The sequence below is a fragment of the Vulpes vulpes genome, chromosome 16, assembly GCF_048418805.1.
Source record: "Vulpes vulpes isolate BD-2025 chromosome 16, VulVul3, whole genome shotgun sequence".
Lineage (NCBI taxonomy): Eukaryota > Metazoa > Chordata > Mammalia > Carnivora > Canidae > Vulpes > Vulpes vulpes.
In genome coordinates this window covers 95,164,784-95,184,509 of record NC_132795.1, presented here as the reverse complement: position 1 = coordinate 95,184,509, position 19,726 = coordinate 95,164,784, and the positions used below count along the sequence as shown (strand labels likewise).

General features: G+C 37.3%; 1 long non-coding RNA gene across 2 annotated transcripts in view; it reads left to right on the top strand.

The window, feature by feature from the left end:
- Window positions 1-19,726, top strand: part of LOC140595875 (uncharacterized) — a 135,352-nt gene that overhangs the window by 1,216 nt on the left and 114,410 nt on the right. For both annotated transcript variants that reach the window (XR_011997817.1, XR_011997818.1), the window contains exons 2-3: window positions 4,510-4,710; window positions 11,735-11,818. This is a non-coding gene — a long non-coding RNA (uncharacterized lncRNA). The remainder of the gene's footprint in view (window positions 1-4,509; window positions 4,711-11,734; window positions 11,819-19,726) is intronic.

Sequence of the window (19,726 nt, the reverse complement as noted above, 5' to 3'; positions counted from 1 at the left end):
ATGCGGACTCGATACTGTGACCCCGGGGTCATGACCTGAGACAAAAGCAGACACCTAACTGACTGAGCCACCCAGCTGCCTGCCTGCAGGTTTATTTTAAAATGTATATGGACATGCAAAGCACCAAAAATATCCAAGAAACGTTTGAAGATCTCTTGAGGAATAATAAAGTTGGCTATGTACCACACATCAAGATCTATAAAGTCATGCTGATTAAGACACTGGGGCGACGGTAAAAGGATAGGCAATCACGAAAGAAACTAGATGGCTCAGAAACAGACCTCTGCATAAGTGGACAGTTGATTTAAGGCAAGGATGATACTCTTAAGCAGTGGGAAAAGGAGTTCTTGATAACAAATAGTGCTTGGTCGATTTGATATTCGCATGGAGGAAAAGAAAGAAACTTAACCTCTAGGCTAAACCGTACCCCCAAATCAAATCATGTGCAAGTGGATTGTATATTTAATTGTAAAAGATAAAATAACATTCTAAGAGATGATATAAATTGTCAACGACAGGAACGATTTTTAAATTGAACAGCAATGTCATTAGCGTTGAAGAAAATAATTACCTATTTGACTACATTAGGCTGGTAACTGAAGAACTTAGGTCTATTGCAAAGACAACGTTAGAGAATGAAAGGCAAGACACAGACTGGGAGAAGATATTTACCAGATGCCAAATGAGGGCTAATATGCAAAATATATGAAAGACGGATACAAACGCTAAGAAAATGATTGACCACCAATAAGAAAAGTGGGTCAGATACTTTTTTAGGAGGCTCTCCAGGGATCCCTGTGTGGCGCAGCGGTTTGGCGCCTGCCTTTGGCCCAGGGCGCGATCCTGGAGACCCGGGATCGAATCCCACGTCGGGCTCCCGGTGCATGGAGCCTGCTTCTCCCTCTGCCTGTGTCTCTGCCTCTCTCTCTCTGTGACTATCATAAAAAAAAAAAAAAAAAAAAAGGAGGCTCTCCAAAAGAAAATCGCAATGATCAACAGGCTTGTTTAAGGGTGCTCAACTTTATTTGTAATGAGGAAAATGAAAATTAAAACCATAATGCATTGTTCACCCATCAGAATGGCTAAAATGATGAGTGACAATAGAGGTATCAAGGAAGGGAACCAGAGATGATATCACAGCCCCAGCCAATACCTTGATTGTCGCCTGTGGGGATCTAGCGCCTGAGGGCACAACCAGTGGGAATGGTCACATACTGCTGGTGAGAATAACTTGGTACAACAATTTTGGAAAACAGTTTTTGGTCTAGCAATCCCACTCCAAGGACTACAACCAATGGAAATGCGTGGACTTGTGCATCGAGATACGTTTTATAAAAAACGTTTTTAGCAGTAAAATTCAAAATTATCCCAAACTGGAAGCAAACCAAACACCCTTTCAAGAGTACAAGGAGGTAAATATATTGAGCTATATTTGCTCAACAAAATGCTACATAGCAATATAGAAGGAAAAAAAAGTTACAAAATCCCTTGCAACAACGCGGAAAATCTCATAAAGTTGAGGAAAAGAGGCCAGACTCCCAGTCTCTTCCATCCCAAGAATACTATATAATTCCATTTACACGAATGTAAACAGGCAAGGTGTTGTATAGAGTCGTTAAGTTTAAGCGTTAAAATAATAAAAAATCATCAAGGAGTCGATTACCATGAAAGGATAATGGTTACCCTGGGAAGGGGAGAAGGGACAATGATTACAAGGGAATAGGGGGCAGTAATCTTCGCGTGTAGGCTTTGTTCTCTTGTTCTAGTGATTTTGTGATGATTTCATTGAGCCGAATATGTTGTTTTGTGTGCTTTTGTGTGTAGACATCAATAAAAATATTTATAAAACTTTGGTAAGGCAAAAATCTTTGTTTCCATTGAGGAACTGAAATGTATTTCTTCTTTGTAATTTCCTTTGATTGGCTGACAGAAATCCTACAGCTAAATGTGAAGTTCAGTTCTAACAATTATATAAACGAATGTGACTAAATGTTTCCATTCTTTTTCCTCAGTCATTGACTTTCTACTAATATTTACCTTGCCACGGTTGTTTTTAATCTCCATATTTTAAACCATTATTTAGTTTTATATGTTTATAAGTGGATATGACTGCTTGGAAGGTTACATCTCTTAAAATTCACGCTAACTACTTGAAACTCCCATTGTTTAAATTAAGAGGAATACTTCTCTCTTGGTGATCTCTCTTACATACCTATCAACTGGCTAAGAATCCCAGAAAGAAAAAAAAAATTATGTTCACTACAACACTTTATTAAATAGATGGCATGATAGCTATCTAAAAGACTTATTACCCTAAAAAAAAAAAAATTCAACTCCCACTTAGAAAATAGTTAAAGGAGTTTGAAGAATTTAATAATGCCTGTAGGAGTAATAACCATGTGGTAATCCTTTAAAACATATTAATACTGCAAGTAAAATAACAATGAATAATTTCCCATAACTGTCCAAATTCTATAGTGCCCAAGTAACCCTTGTAAAAAGGAGCAACTGGAGCCCAAATAACAGCCAAGTGTTGTTAGGTTAGCACGCCCAGGATGGCTGTAATTGTAATGGTTATGTGGTAGGAAGCTATATCATAAGTTTTAGCTTGGAAGTTACTTAATTCACACAATCTGTTACAGTTCTAAATGTAGTTCAAATTAACTGTACTTCCTAAAAGTAGCTCTTGGAATCAGTACAATATAATTAACTCCTTGATAAAATGTTTTTAAAAAAGCAAAACATAGGTCTCCTAGACGTTTGAATGCAATATGATTCAAAATGCCAAAACTTAGCATTTCTAGGCATTTGAGTATGATGTACCTATAAGGTTTAATACAATTAGACACTTTCTGATTAAACCGAAGTTAAACTCTTACTTGTTTACTTGCAGGAATTATCCACAAGCTTGACAGTGATTATTGAACAAAAGTCAATCAAGAGTGTTGATAAGGAGGTTTTATGTGGGTTGATCGTCCTATCACTTACATCACAATGATACAGCTTGCTGGGTGGATGGCTAATTGTGAGAAGTCTTTGTTTCAAGAAAAAACCAAAAAACCAAAAAAACACAATGAAAACCTTAACTGTGCTGTTCTGTAGCACATTATGTATACAAAGCCCCACCCTAGCTCCAAACTATCAATTGGCCATTACATATCCAAATATATCAATTGTCAATAGATATGATGAGCAGAATCTGAACAGACAACAAAACGAGTATTTTCTTTATCGTCTTGTTGCTGTGTTCCTAGGATACCCCAAAATGAGCCTGGGTAAGTGTTGGGCCCATTTTGCCTCAGTCCTGACGTACTAGCAACTGTCATTAAAATCACCTACAGTGTCCATCCCTCTTCTGTGGGAACTGCATCAAGAGCCTCTGCCTAGCTGACTTTAGTCACCCATATGCCAGGTGGTCCCAGTCAAGTAAAACTGATTGTTTTTTTTTTTTGTTTTTTTTTTTAAGATTTTACGGATTTTTTCATGAGAGATACAAAGAGAGGGAGAGACACAGGCCGAGGGAGAAGCCGGCTCCCTGCAGGGAGCCCGATGGGACCCTGGGATCCTGACCTGAGCCAAGGGCAGCCGCTCAACCACTGAGCCCTCAAGTAAAACTGGACTAGAGTGGGCACTTGACTTTGGGAACCAACCCAGAGGCTGGCTGTCCACCTCTATCACAAAAGAGACACTGAAACAATCATATTTCATAGTCCTTGGAGATGTGAAGTAAGAATTTGCTAGAGGGCCTTGTTCAAAACCATGGTGGTGGTGGGGGGGGGGGGGCATAAACTTTGAGAAAGCTTGCAGGTTGTGGAACAGAAAAAAACCTGCAATGTTATTTGACACGACAGCTGGAATGAGTATGTAGGTTCCAGATACCTGGAAACTGAACAACCATTGAGCGCCAGCGTCCCAAGGCCGGGTCCTGTTGTAATTGTGGTCCTTTTCTTTTTCAGCTGGAGCCCTGACAGTAAATGTCCTTTCCTTGAGCTGGCGAATGTCAGTTAGTCTGCACTCCTTACATCCACAAAAGCTGAGCAAAAACAAAGCTTAGGATCAACAGTCATAGTCTAATTGTTCCTCAGATTTTATTAGAAGGCATGAATTGGGAACAGAGAAATGCCAGCTGCTAAATGCCTTTACTTTAAATGCTGTTTGCAAAGCATGATACCAAAGCCGTTCTCAAGGACAAGATGGTTGCTGCAAACGTTAGCAAATTCAGGCTTACTTATAAATGATTTAGGCAGGTTTTTTTTTTTTTATAACTTAAAGAGATATTACTTTGAAAAGTTCAAAATAGACTATACCAGAATCCCATTTAAAGATAGAGTTGGGAGCTAAAATATCTTAGCGATTCATCTGAATCTGAGACAAATCATAGTGGACGGACACTGGCTGTCATCTGAAATCACTTTATTTTTATTTATTTATTTTTCATTTCTTGGCTCATGGTTTTTATAAAGACCTAAAAGTTTAGAATACACAGACTGTGCTTGTTTGCTTTGCCAGGCCCATACTCCAGGATGACGTTTCCGCCTCTGTTTTATGGCCTTCCACAATCCCCTTACCTTCTCAACTGGCCAATAAGCTTTCCTTGCTGGCCTCCAGCCTTGGATCAATCAGCAACTTGCTTGCTCAGCCCCTACAAATGAGCTATTGAGTAGCTTGGAGAGGTTTCCAACTGGGCCATCACGAAGCTATAGTCACCAGGTGAGTTTTCAGTGGCAGGACAAAGTACCACTGATCAGCAGAACTCATGTCTCCATTCTCTAAAACAGAGATTCTAAATTTCTCTACCACCGTCTATAGGAGAACAGACGACATAAGAAAAATGAAGGGTTTAATTACTAAGACTAGGCTTATTTAAATTTGACCAAAAATGTTATAAGGCCATAAACAAAATCCGAAATGTTTTAGCAGTTATCTGCAGGACCATATATACTTCCTGAAGTCTTCACCACAATCAAGGTCATGAATATATCCATCACCCCTAAAGTTTTCTTGGACCCCTTTGCTTTCCCTTTGTAATACGTAAGAGTATATAATTTTCTTTTGATTAATGGCCATATTTAACAATTCGCCAGCCTAATTCCTAAAATTTTAACAATCAGCTCTTACGAGCTAGGATCAGCTGGCGGCAGCATGGGTAATAGTTAAATGTAGTAAAATAATTTGCGATAGGTGAATTTTGAGTATTTATTAATATGCTTGTTTTTAATATACTTTGGTTAATGTTTACATAAATTAATTTTTAGTAATTTTCTTACCTCTCATTCTCCTTTCTCCGGTTTAAGTAACTTCAGTTCCTCCAAGCCTTTCCTCCCCATACCTATTTGTTAAAGCTTTCATCAGTGTTCGCCTCTCAATTCAGTGACTGAGCTGAGAACTGGACCAGAGAGTGCTGCTCCCTATGTTACAGGCTTAAAAATGAAACCAAGCTGTAACCGTTAAAGGGAAAAGAGAGCCTGGGGCAATTTCCTAGGGCTGAGAAATTAGAAGGTTGCTGGGAAAGGTAGCGCCAAGTCGGAAGGGACCCTTTCTAACTGAGTGACCCTTGGGAGATCTCTCCGTCGATGTGGGTAGGAGGAAGGAAGCCAAGCACCGTCACTCGATTCGGGAGTGGGACCTGTGTTTTGCACACTGAGCCTTCTGCAGGCACCACTTAACAGGACCGCTAATTGAATTCAATGCCACCGATTATTTCAATAGCAGCCCCCATTGGGCCTATATCTACCCAGGAATAATGGTTGTGGGTGTCAAAGAGGTAATTTGAACAGACATTTTCCTGTACTGCTTTAAGTGAAACCTTGTGGGGGGAAAACCTGAGCAGCCCCAAAATGTCTTATTCAGGGTTACAACTCTCTTTTCCCTGACCATAAGGGAATCTAGTTGTCGTCTGTGCGCTTTTGCTTTTACGAATACCAGAAAGATGGTCTGATTTTAAAGATTGCCCTTGACTTTTTTTTTTTTTCCGAGCAGCAGGATCCAGGATCATTCACTCTGTCACCATAATTTTAACTTAAAACACCCCTAAACTGTACTTGAGACTATTACAAATCTGTTTATGTTGCAGTAAATAAAATAATAAAATCTTCTTAAAATTTTTATAACTGTTAATAGTGTTTAGGTTAGTTCAGCCAAATGCATGCTTGGGGATGCTTGAAGTGTTCTAGAGGCAAATGATTCTTTTGGTGAATGGTTCGTTTGTACAGGTTACCCTGGCCAGAGCTGAAAATGGCTTTTGATTGTTTAGGGAGTGAGGTTACGGCATTTAAAACATTAAAGTTTTAGATGACGTTTTGGATCAATTTGGATGTAAAAGGATATAAAGTCATTAGTTAAATTATAAAATTTATATTTCAGAGTAAGTCTGCTCATATCAATCCAGTTCGAGGCATAAGAAAATTTTCCTTTCACCACGGCTTTTCCTGTCTTTCAGACTACTGGAAAAAATGATTGGTGTATTTCATACGAATGTAAAAGACTCTTTTGGCTTTGGTCTAGTATCAATAATCTGGGTAGCAGGGTTGGGGGAAATTGGGCCCTGGGGGTTATCATCTCATTGGCATGAAACATATGGAAAACACAGGTACATTTATTCTGCTGTTGAACTGTTTTCTTAAGCCTGTTACTATGGCTTCTAAGTGCATCAACAGGCAGCCCCTTTTTACATGCTGCTCTTCGCATTTCCAAATGCTCCCTGTCCTTTTAGTCCTTGCTATTCAAACTGTAGTATGTGGAAGAGCAACGTGGGTTTCCCTTGGGAGCTTATTAGAAATGCAAGAGACTTGAGCTTATCCCACACTGCTGACTTAGAATCTGCATGGTTACAGGATGCCCAAGTCATTCATGACCACAGGGAAGTTTGAGAGGTGCTCATCTGCATGGACTTTCCCTGATGATTTTGACCACAGTGATTAATGCCTCTTTTTGTTTTTTAAATTTTATTTATTTATTTATGATAGTCACACACACACACACACACATACACACACACACACAGAGAGAGAAAGAGAGAGAGAGAGAGAGAGAGAGGCAGACACACAGGCAGAGGGAGAAGCAGGCTCCATGCAGGGAGCCCGACGTGGGACTCGATCCCGGGTCTCCAGGATCGCGCCCTGGGCCAAAGGCAGGCGCCAAACCGCTGCGCCACCCAGGGATCCCCTAATGCCTCTTTTCTCTGAATTCCAACCTTACCTTTTGTCCATTCTTTAAATTAGCACTTTGTTATATAATCCTATGTTTCTCACTAATTGTCGGACATATGCTCACTAATTGTATGGACAATATTATTTCCTTGACAGTATCATGAGCTCTTAGATCAGGGCCACAATTCTCTAAAAGGCCACATGGTAAACATTTTAGGCTTTGCAGACCACATACTGTCTCAGTTGCATATACTTGTTTACTCTTTAAAAATTAAAACACATTAGGTAGTGAGGGAAACTGCGTGGGGAAAAATTAGAGAGGGTAACAAACCATGAGAGACTCCTAACTACAAAACAAAGGGTTGCAGAAGAGGAAGAGGATGGGAGGATGGAGTCACTGGGTGACAGGCACAAAGAGGGCGTTTGATGGGATGAGCACTGAGTGTTATACTATATTTTGGCAAGTGAATTTAAATAAAATATTGAAGAATAATAATAAAATTAATTTGTGTTCTTAAGCAAACAAACACATTAGGTAGAAAGTCATACAAAAATGGGCCCTAAGGTGGCTGGGTGGCTCAGGTTGTGACTGAGGTCCTGGGATAGAGCTCCACATCGTGCTCCCTGCATGGAGCCTGCTTCTCCCTCTGCCTATATCTCTGCTCTCTTTCTGTGTCTCTCATGAATAAATAAAATCTTAAAAAAAAAACCATAAAAACAAAACCCAAAACAAAAAATGGTCCCTAGTCTACATTTGGTTTGTGAGCAGTAACTTGCCCACCCTTACCCTAGATGGCAAGACCAGAGTTGTATATTGGTCTTTTGGTGCAATGATATTAGGAGGTTTGTAATCGATGCTTATTATTCAGTGGATTGTTAAAAGTCATTTCATAATTCCTTCTGCCTTATGTTCTAAAACATTTTGAGGTAAGGTTTAGAAAAGATTACGAAAAATTATACTGTATCGATGAAAAGATATATTTACATACTTTAAAAAGAAGCTATTCATAAGAATGGAAGATTTCAAAGAAACTCACACATAGTTTTTCTTTTCTTATGGGTGCCAAGACAACAGTAAACCATGAATTTCCACCTGGCAAAAGAATATAAAAATCCTTAATTTTTCATTAAGATCATATTGGTAAAGAAGTGTTGATATTCAATCCAGCCCAATACGAGTACATCAGTAGCAAAAAGAATGCAAGTAGTATGCCACAATCATTGGCTTAGAATTTTTGTGGCAATATATTTTTTTGTGACTTGACCATAGTATTATTCTTTAGTCTCTGAATGCTTGTGAAACTGTAGTTTAATATTGTTATGAGCCATCTGTGGTGTTTAAGGTATTTATACATCAGGATTAATTCCTCGATTTTTTATTGCATTAATACTTAAAAACCCAAAACAGTGTTAGCAAAAGAGGAATGAAAAAACATTCTAGGAAAAGCAGCAATATAACATATCTATTACACATGCACATACACACATGCATGCGCACAGACGCACACATGCACACAAGCAAGCCTGCTGACCTTATTGCTCCAGGCAATGTTAGGGAGAGAAATGGGTTTTCTGTTTAGACTGCTATTTTGTGTTTTTTTCTTTCTTTCTTTCTTTTTTTTTTTTTTTTTTGACCCTTATAAGAAAACCAGCAATAAGCTTATTTTGAGACCAGAAAAAAAAAAATGTAGTTTTCCTGATAGGAAAGACCAAAAAACATTACTGTGATATATCCTATAGATTGTTTCTTTCATCAGTATCACAAGAACTGGACAGCATTTGGAAATCTGAATTTAATGAAAGGCTACACAGAACATATTTAAAGTTGTGAAACCATTTGCTGTTAACTTGATCAATACTTTTTCTTAAGACAGTGTTCATCTACAGAGAAAGAGATCATATAATATTCAAGATGTAAGAGCAGATTATTTGTTTACATGTTTTTAAGCTTGATATGGTCACGAGAATAGGGCTTTTAATTTTCATATGCTTTAAGAGAATCTATAAACACTCAACTAAAATACCAGTATTTTTGTTTGGCTCCACACAATATTATTTTTATGTTTCCACTGAGGCTTTCCAAATTTGTTTTATTTCCATGTCTTTTTTCCTATTTGTAGTTGTGTTTAATAATCAAAGAACACCACTAAACTGGTTGTAGTTGACCCAACATCCTAAAAACATTAGATAATCTTTAAAAAAAATTTTTAATTATTTATTTATGAGAGACACAGAGGGAGAGGCAGAGACACAAACAGAGTGGGAAGCAGGCTCCCTGCAGGGAGCTCAATGCAGGACTTGACCCCAGCACCCTAGGATCACGATCTGAGCCAAAGGCAGATGCTCAACCACTGAGCCACCCTGGTGTCCCAAAATGTTAGATAATCTTAATCATTTTGAGGCACTGCCCCTTTTGTAGGCATCCACTGGGTTTTCTGGGAGTGAAAGCTTGGACTTTTCCAGATTGGTATAGAGAAACTTACTTTGAAATGTGTCCAAGATGGTCAGGATGAGGTCTTCACAGGAAGTCAGGTCTAGGGAATCATTCATTCAAGAATGATGATGTGTAAGTAGTGGAAGTCAATGAAGGTAGCTTCAGATGTCAAAAGGCATGACCCTCCACTTTAAGTAGTGGAGTTATGTTTGAAAAATTTCACATGTCTCTTTTGCACATACACGTGGATGTATGGATTCCCTGGAGATGCGTCTGTGCATACTTGATCCCGCAAGGTGGAGAAGAACAGAGTAGATCCTGGTTTGGTACTGCCCTATTTTTGGCTAACTTCCTTCGTGGCAGAAACCCAGCTTGCTTATATGCAGAACACATTCTTCTACACGAAGAGGGACCATATAAGTGAACACTCCACACTAGAACACTTCTGATAGTGGAAAAGGATGCTATTAACAATTTCAGCTGAAAATAGATATACAGCAGGGACATTTGGTTAATGGGATTAATGAGGAATGTTGAAGAGTGGATGGATACCATCCAGGACTTTATTAATGGATTCTCTAAGTCCTTGGATCTCCAGACTTGAGGAGATTCTATAGCAAAGCATTGGTTTTGGAGGTACACGGGTGATTCCCATCCTAGTTTGTCACTTGCTGTGTCTGTGTGACCTTGGCCAAATTTCCTAATTGCTCTTTTAGTTTTCTGGTTGTAAGTGCGAATAATAATCCTTACCACTCAAGATTGCTTTAAAGATTAAAGAGATGATATACGTATAGTATTTAGCATGATGTTTGGCACAGAACAATCAGTAAATAAGTGTTATATTTTATTATCCCTACTTGACTAGGATGTAGTTCTATGTATATGAATAATGATACTACCATAGCAAGGTAGTTGTACAACCACAGCAAGGTGGAAAAGAGCCTTTTTGACGCTTGCTCCTACATTCTTTGAGCTTCTAAGACAACTTCAGTCCGATGTCCCATGCACAGTCAGCAAGCTCCTACCATGGGCTCCCCTCAGGAACACTGACCTCTTGCAAGTATTTTAGCTGAACTATGAGGCCCCAGGGCCCACTGCTTATGCAGCCACAATGACCCAAATGTTTAGGACATTTCCCTAATGCTCTGTAATATTTGACTTCTTGGAAGAATACATTAGCAAGGTGGAAGACGCATCCATCCTTATGGATGCATATATTCCACAGTTCTCTTTTTTGGGTAACACAGGAGAGCTGGGGCTAGCAATCTGCTCATGAAAAACACACCTCAGGAATTTTGAAAGCCATTATTAAAAATTAATTTATGTAAGCATTAACTAAATCATATTAAAAACAAGCCTATTTTTAAAATTTTTTTTATTTTATTTATTTTTTATTTTTTTAAAACAAGCCTATTAATAAAGACTCAAAATTCACCAGTTGCAAATTATTTTGCTACATTTAACTATTACCCATGCTCTTGAGCTTATTTGAGTCCATTGTGTCTATTAGATAGAATGCTATATAGTGGTTTGCATCGTCCAGCCATTCTCACCTCCACATTGAGTGAAACTACCCTGGCAGCTTGAAATCAGCCATGATGGGTATAGTCACATCATGGAAACAGATGAACCCTACAAACCAAGGCTTCATTAACATGTGTTGATTGTCTAGACTTTAGAAAGTGATGGGGAAAATGCAGATTAAACCTTTCGGTATGCCTTGGCTGCCACCCGTACAGTGTGAATAGTACACAAAATTGAGGGAATATTCTCCCAATATTCAAAAACAATTCTCTGATTGAGCAAAGAAGTCAGTCAGGTCACTGACTAATGAGGTTCCTACATACGTCTCCATTATTCTACTTTCTAACTAACATAAAGGAATGTATCAACCAACATTTGCATCAGAACCACATTTTTGCTCATTGATTGTAGCTATAGTTTGGCTGTGAATACAAGAATTTAACAGAAAAAACTACCAAAGGTTTCTGGGAGATTTAATTAACTAAGATGAATTCACAGAAAAGACTACAGTATAGTCTATTCTTATTATGTGCAAATTGTGTGATGTGAAATATCCTCCCAATCAGTAAAAGTTCGTAATAAATGTGTGTGTGTACTGAACTGTATCAATATTAATTTTTTTTTCCAGAGGGAGCTGGTTTTTAAATATTTACCAGGATACCATTGCTGGGACCTATGGAGCTACTCTTCTGCTATCAGAACTGCCCCTGAGGTCAGTATTTAAGTAGGGAACTTTAGGGCTTGGCCACTGTTGCACTGCTAGTCCCTGGAAAAGCCAAGTCGGTAGCGGTTAAAATCAGAGAAGTGAAGCTTGAAGATTGAGACTAGATGGTACAGTGAATGGTGACTTAAATTAGAAGCACACGCTGGAAAAAGGACACAGAATAAGTCAGCATGGGAAACAAGACAGCCAGGGAGTGAATGAGATGAAGGATGGGGTTAGTTCCTGAAATCACTTAAAAAAAAAAATTACTTATTCATGAGAGACACACCGAGGGAGAGGCAGACACATAAGCCAAGGGAGAAGTAGGGTCCCTGTGGGAGCCCGATGTGGGACTCGGGGTCATGACCTGAGCCTACGGCGGACACTCAACTGCGTAGCCCCCCGGGTGTCCCTGAATTCACTCATTTATTCATTTAAAGGATGCCTTTTATGTGAGGCCCCCGAGCATCCAGTGTTCTGAGCAAACCCCTACAAGCCCTGTGCTGTCTCCGACAGTTTAGGGGCGTTGGGGTTAGGGGTGTTGGTGGGGGTCGAAAGCGAGACTTGGTTTGGGGGAGCTTCCAACTTGAGGAAATTGGGGCGAAATGATAGGCACTTCAGGGAACAATTTTTTTTTTTTTTTTTTTTAGTACAGTAGGATGATTATTAGAGACATTTCAAATCTTATTTGTTCTGTTCTGCAATTTTATGTAAGATTTCTTGGAGGCTCCTTCTTAGTGATTAGATCCTTAGTCCTCACATGGTACCTATTCTTATGCCTGTTATGTGCAACCATGACATATCCTATTTTTGCACATTTTTTCTGGTTTTATTTTTATTTTTTTATTTTTCTCTGGTTTTAAAGGCAACCCATGTTCATGGTAGAAAATTTGAAAGTCACCAGAAAATTAAAAAGAAATATTCAGTCAAATGCCATAATTCAGAGATAACAACTGTTCATATTAGAATATTTCCTTAAGGATATATGTGTGTATATATACCTACATTTTTTATATATGTGTAATATATATACTCATATATATGCATAGTGTATATATTAGTATGTTTAGATTCTTTTGATACTACATTATGTCATAGCATTTTTATTTGTCCTTAAAGTATTTTTTTTTAAAGATTTTATTTATCTATTAGGCAGAGAGAGAGCACAAGCAGGACAGGGAGAATCAGGGAGCTTGACAGGAGGCTCAATCTCACGACCGTGGGATCATGACCTGAGCAGGATGCAGACACTTAACCTGCTGAGTCACCCAGGCGCCTTGCTCTTAAAGTTTTTTACTTATCTTATACTACTGTCTGTATAGAAAGAATGCCAATCCTTGTTATATTTTCTGAGAAAATTTGTAAATGTGTCATTTGCCTTTTAAATTTGTCTTGTGTGTTCTTGCTTTAAAATTTATTCTAAAACTTTAGTCAAATGTATTGATGTGTTTATTGTTGACAGGTTTTCCTCCCTTTTATTCTTTTATCTTTCCACAACTCAATGACAAAAACAGCCACAAAATATCCTTGCAGGTACATATATATATAGGTACACACACACACATATGTGTTTATTTATGTATACATACACGTACATGTACAAAAATATGTGTATTAAATCTCAAATCCGTCTGAAATTCAATTTTGTGTATAAAGGAAATATCTGACTTATTTTTTTTTAATTTTTATTTATGATATCACACACAGAGAGAGAGAGAGGCAGAGACATAGGCAGAGGGAGAAGCAGGCTCCATGCACTGGGAGCCTGACGTGGGATTCGATCCCGGGTCTCCAGGATCACGCCCTGGGCCAAAAGCAGGCGCTAAACCGCTGCGCCACCCAGAGATCCCTTTTTTTTTTTTCTGAAAGCCTAGTGAATTTTTTCAGAATGTTCATTAGCAGAACATATTTTTAGTTAAAACATATCTTTTTGTTAAAATGCTTTAGTGAAAACATTTGACTTTTAGAGAGAACTAAAAGACAGTGGCCTAAACCAGAGGTTCTCAGACTTTGTTTAAAACAAAAAATCCCCTGGAAGGCTTGTTAAAACACAGATCACTGGGCATTTTCTCCACACTTTTGAGACAGTAGGTATGGGGTAGTGTCCAAGAATTTGACTTTCTAGCAAGTTCCCTGGTGATACTGATGCTGCTGGTCTGGGGGCCACACTCAGAATAACTGGTTTAAATAACTAAGGGATTAATGACTCTCAGCGGATCAGAGGTTGATGCTCTGTCTAAAGCTAGGCCACCCAGGCCTGGCACCTTGGTTTCATGATGCCTTGAAAATCGAGGCTCCGTGAATTTTTCTGTTCCTTGATCCTTAGATGGGGGCTTTAGGCTTTATGGTCCTATGATTGCTCCTGCAACTCCATGTTCCCTCCAATAATAGGAAGAATAGGCTTCACCTATACTTGCCTCCCTGCCTCTCCCCACACTTTGCCCCCTCGCCCAAGCTGGACCTGGAGATTTCTGCTTGTAGCTTTGTAGCTAGAGCTGTGTCACATAGCAACTTTTACCTGTAATAGGAATTTAGACACAGATTTTTTTTTTTTTCCCAAGCTAGCTACGTTGCTACTCTAAACAAAACTGGATATGGAAGGGATTTGTGTATTGTTTGTGATTTCAGGGGCAATGCTTCTTTCTAGTGTTTCATTATTAAGATGTTGGCTTATCATATTAAGGAGCTATCTTACTTTCCTTCCTCACTTATAAGGTGGTATCAGGCATAGGATCTTTAAATGTGATAATATATTTTTCTTAATTGGTATATTGATGTAGCTGGACTCATTGCAACGCCTCAAGTCCTAATACCAAATCGTCATTGCATTTATGCCTGATTATTCTCTAAGAGTCTATTGAATTTGATTACATATCTTGTATTTAGATTTCTACATTATCTCTCACTAACTAAATCAGTATGTTGTTGATGTCGAGTTGTTTATATCAAGCTTATCCTAGCTTTAGAAACAAACTTGTTGTCTACTGTGTCCCTGGAAATCTGCTAAGCTGAGATTTATATGAATTACCCCATTTAAATTTATAGACATTTTATGAAGTTCATACCTTAACTATTTCCATTTTGCAGATGAGGAAAGTGGGTTTGAGAACAGTCATTTCAGGTCACCATCGAGGAAATTCTAAGCCCCTTATTCCCTGGACTAGTTCTTAATTTATTTGGTACACTGGGAAACCTTCCATCCTTTGTTATGTTGTGGAGTAGCTTATGTTCTGTGAGAATTATTAATTTCTCGAAAGATTAAAATAATTTCTCCATAAAATAAACTCAGATATACATTATCTGATTCTGTAGTCTTTTGGGAAAGTTATTTCATGATAACTTAAAATTTTCCTTACAGTTAATTTAGATTTTCAATTTCTTCCCTGTTATTTAGATTGTCAAATTTATTAGCATACAACTGAACACAGTATACACGGATGAAAATTATCTCTGTATTTGTCACAATCTCTTTTTAATAGATTTGTTAAAGAATAATAATTGCATTATGTTTTTCTCAAAGAACTAGACCTTGGCTTTATCTATCAATTTTCTCTTTCTATTTTGTTATTCACTGTCCTATAAACATCACCATTACTTTCTACCCCTCTTTTATTATTAAAGGAATTATCCATTATTACAGTTGTTTCTTTTCCAATAGCTTAAAGTATTTTGTCTACTTATTTTGTTATTTTAAAAAATTAACACAAGCTTTTGACTTTATTATTTTTTTTAAAATATAGCTTTAGGTTAAATCCCTTACCTTTTAACACATGTCATTTCATTTTGCATTTGAGTTTGTTTAGCCAACAGTTATTTGAGAGAAATTATTTTAACTCCCAAAGGATTATAAATATGTCTGTTTTTTTACTATTAATTTTTAGTGGTTTTATGTTTTTTGTTACATTTTATTTTGTTTCATTATGATCAGAGAGAGTGGCTAGTATAATTTTCATTTTTTGAAGTTTACTGGGATGTTGTTTGTTCCTAGAAAATGATCAAATTATATTTTCAAAGACATTTTATTTTTTAAAGATTTTATTCATTTATTCATGAGACAGAGAGAGAGAGAGAGAGAGAGAGAGAGGCAGAAACATAGGCAGAAGGAAAAGCAGGATCCCTGTGGGGAGCCTGATGTGGGACTCGATCCCAGGACCCCGGGATCACACCTTGAGCCGAAGGCAGATGCTCAACCACTGAGCCACCCAGGTGCTCCTGCTTTATTTATTTATTTTTTAATATATGTTAGAAATACTGTTGACCTCTCGTTCCCTTTAGGCTTTTTGTTTAATTTTATTTTACAAATTAAAACAACAGTTGGATTTTCATAAAACTGAATCTAAGTATTTTCCTTTCTTAATAAGGAATTTTAAACCAATATTCATTAATTGGTGTAATCAATGTTTTAGATTTACTTTTGGAATTTTATTTTATTTTTCTAAGTTTATACGTCTGGTTCCTTTTCTTATTATCTGACTTTTACTACATCCACTGTGTATTTTTTCAGAGTTTTGGAGGACATAATCCTACTTTCAATTGTATTTAGGCATTATTTCTGGTTAAGAATACAGAAATTTATTAATCTTTAATTATTAATTCAACAAGCATTTTTTTGTAGGTTTTGCAAGGTAGGCACTATTCTACACCATAGGTTGCCATAGTTGGCAAATAAATACATCCATAAATAAAAATGGTATAGACTCTGCTTTATATATTTTATATTCCAGAGAGTAAAACATTTATTTGCCAAAGAATCACATAACACTGATATAAAAGTCAGGGTTCAACCAGAGACATAGAACCAGTAGAAAATATATATTAAGAAATTTATTGCCAAGATTTAACTTACTCAGTTGTGTGTGCTGACTAGGCAAGTCTGAAATTTGTAGGGCAGGTTATCAGAAAGACTGAGCTAGGATCTTTTAGTTCAAGGGCTGAAGCTACTGCCCACACTCAGAAATTTCTTTTTTAGGGACATCTCAGCTTTGATCTTAAGGCCTTTTATTGAAAACTGAATGAATCAGGTCTGCCTAGATTATCTAGAAAAATCTCCCTTGCATAAAGTCAACTGATTATGGACTTAAATCACACATACAAAATACCATCATAGCAACACCCTGATTGGTATTTGGTTGAATACCTAGGGATTATAACCAAGTTTATATATCAAAAAGACAATTAAAAATATAAAATTACAATTGTGGGAGGTATAGTAAAGAAAAGATACATGGTATTACAAAACTGAACATGAAGGAAACCAGTTGACTTAGACATAGAGGCTAGGTAGGCCTTGGGCCCTTCATGGTCCATCTTGTTGCTTGGCCCAATACTTTATAAATATTTAGTCATGGGCCCAATTGATTTTGCAGCTTGTCTAAGACTTCAGAGCCACAACATGCTGACTATTAGCTTAAAGGGAATTATTTACCTCACTTTTATGGACCCAAATTATTTTTCAGATGAGCCAGACCAAAAGAATCTCCTCTTAAATGGTTCTGAGACTATTCATTGCCTTAAAATGTAAACATAAGCAAACAAATTCTTCACCATCAAAAACAACAAAAAAATATATCCAGCTTTCAGACAAGCGTTTTAAGATTTTCTGAAATCTAAAGAACGTTTGTATAATTAAGAACTTAATATTTTATCTTCAGTTCTTGACAAAACCTCTTGAAAAGGTAATAAATTTAACTATCCCTTGGATTGGTAAAATGACTTTCATTGTAGAAGTTAATCTTCAGGGCAGCCTGGGTGGCTCAGCGGTTTAGCACTGCCTTCAGCCCAGGATGTGATCCTGGAGACCCGGGATCAAGTCCTATGTCAGGTTCCCTGCATGGAGCCTGCTTCTCCCTCTGCCTGTGTCTCTGCCTCTCTGTCTATGTCTCTCATTAATAAATAAATAAAATCTTAAAAAAAATAGAAGATAATCTTCATATATGATATAGATGACCCCTTGGTGCCAGCATAGTCTAGTGGAGAGCATAATATGCCTCAGTACCATCTTCATCAGAGAAGCAAAAATAAATGTGTGGCTAATCATTGCAGGCATTCCATCCTCACCTTGGGTACCCAGATGTTTTGTCCAGTTGAAGTTTTGCTCAGCAAATAAGCTTTTGCTGCTTCTTCTTCTTCCTTCTTCTTCCTTATTCTTTCTTCTTCTTTTCTTCAACAGTATTTCTTCTTCTTCTTCTTCTTCTTCTTCTTCTTCTTCTTCTTCTTCTTCTTCTTCTTTTTCTTCTTCTTCTTTTAGCATTTCAAAGGTGCTGGTAGCCTTTAGAGTTTCCAAAAGATGTTCATAAACTAGTAATTTTTCTTGGGTGACATCAGTGTGCATATGCTGGATAAAAACCAAGAGCCTCCAGCAGAAAGATGCCAGGATCGAATTGCATCCTGAATATAAAAAGAATGATGGCCAATTCATCTATATCTTACTTCAAAACATTAGAAAGCCAGCAGTTCTGGAGTGGTTGAAATCATTTGCTAAACGCACTGCCTCCAAAACAAACCAATCCCATCATTTCCAGGACTCATGGTTATACCATGGTCTCTGTAGTAGTGAAAGCCTTTTTTTCCTTGGATTGGATTTGAGACATGCAGTTTTAGAGGATGCCTCTGACAAGGATTATATGTCAGAGCTAATCCAAGTTTTGGTAAAGTTCTTGTTTTGTACATTGAATCTCTTTTTTAGGCAATGATCTGTACTGATGTGTTGTTAGGATGGATGGTTGTCAATTTTTGCATCAGCCTATAATCCTTATGTTTCTGTAATGAGAATGTGATGTGTTTCCCTTAAAACTTTTGTTTTGGTCTCCAAATTGCCTTGAGGCCAAAATCAGCTATTTACTGTTTCCAAAAGAATTTACACTATCCAAAGGAATCCTATCCTATCCAATTTAATATCATTAAAGAAAGACTATTTCTGAAACTTTTTCTTCTCTCTCCTCACTCTTATCTTCCCTAGCAATTAGGCTATTTACTTAAAATTGCATTTTCCAGTTAGTAAAACTGGAAAAGATTCCACCTAACCTGAGGTGAGGTATCATTCAGAGCAGTGTGACTAAAGAAGAAGGCATGTTGAAGGTTGCCATCACCATTCCATATGAGGAGCAGTACCTTTAGCACAAAATTAATAAAAAGCTCTACTGGAGACTGTGTTCTATCCAAAACAGGAGGGAAGACTCTAAAAGTGAAACATTGAAGGGGCTATTTCTTGTAAAAAAATTATTTTGACTATTGGCATGTGTGTGGAAAATATAAGGAAAAAACTAAATAAATGAAAATAGATGGTATCTGAGATGCCAGGTAGCCCGGAAAGGGATTTCTAATGGCAAATCCTTTTGCCCCAGAATAAATATAAAACTTGATAAATTTCTGAAAAAAAATTCAGGGCTCTAGAATCTAAAAATCAAAGGCAGACAACAAATTAAGAAGAATATATTATTAAAATATTTGCTGAACTTCAGATAAGAGCGGTGGAAGTTACTGCTATTCTTGGCTGTTCCCATTCAGTCCTTTAGCTCACATGACATGGTGTTTGTCCCAGTGTGGGGCTAGCCATAAAACTAGCAGCTTTTTTTTTTTTAAATGACTATTACACAGTTATGCTAGTATTTTATTAATTCAAAAGCACTTTACAAGAAAATGTAAGTTTGGCTTCCAATAAGAATGTTATATTGGGACTTGATACCACACTCATAGATTTTAGTTTTGCAAGGAAAAAAAAGGCTTTTGGGTTAAACAATAATTGTAACCAAAACTTTAATCTCAAAAATTCTCACAAACATATTGCAAATGACAGCATGAAAAAAATCTTGCACAGTAAAAACTTCTTAACTCCTGCCCAGCTAAAGTGTGACATTTAATATTATGAAAACTAAAGTGGCAAAAATAAAAAAAGACTTTTTCTATAGCTGGGACATA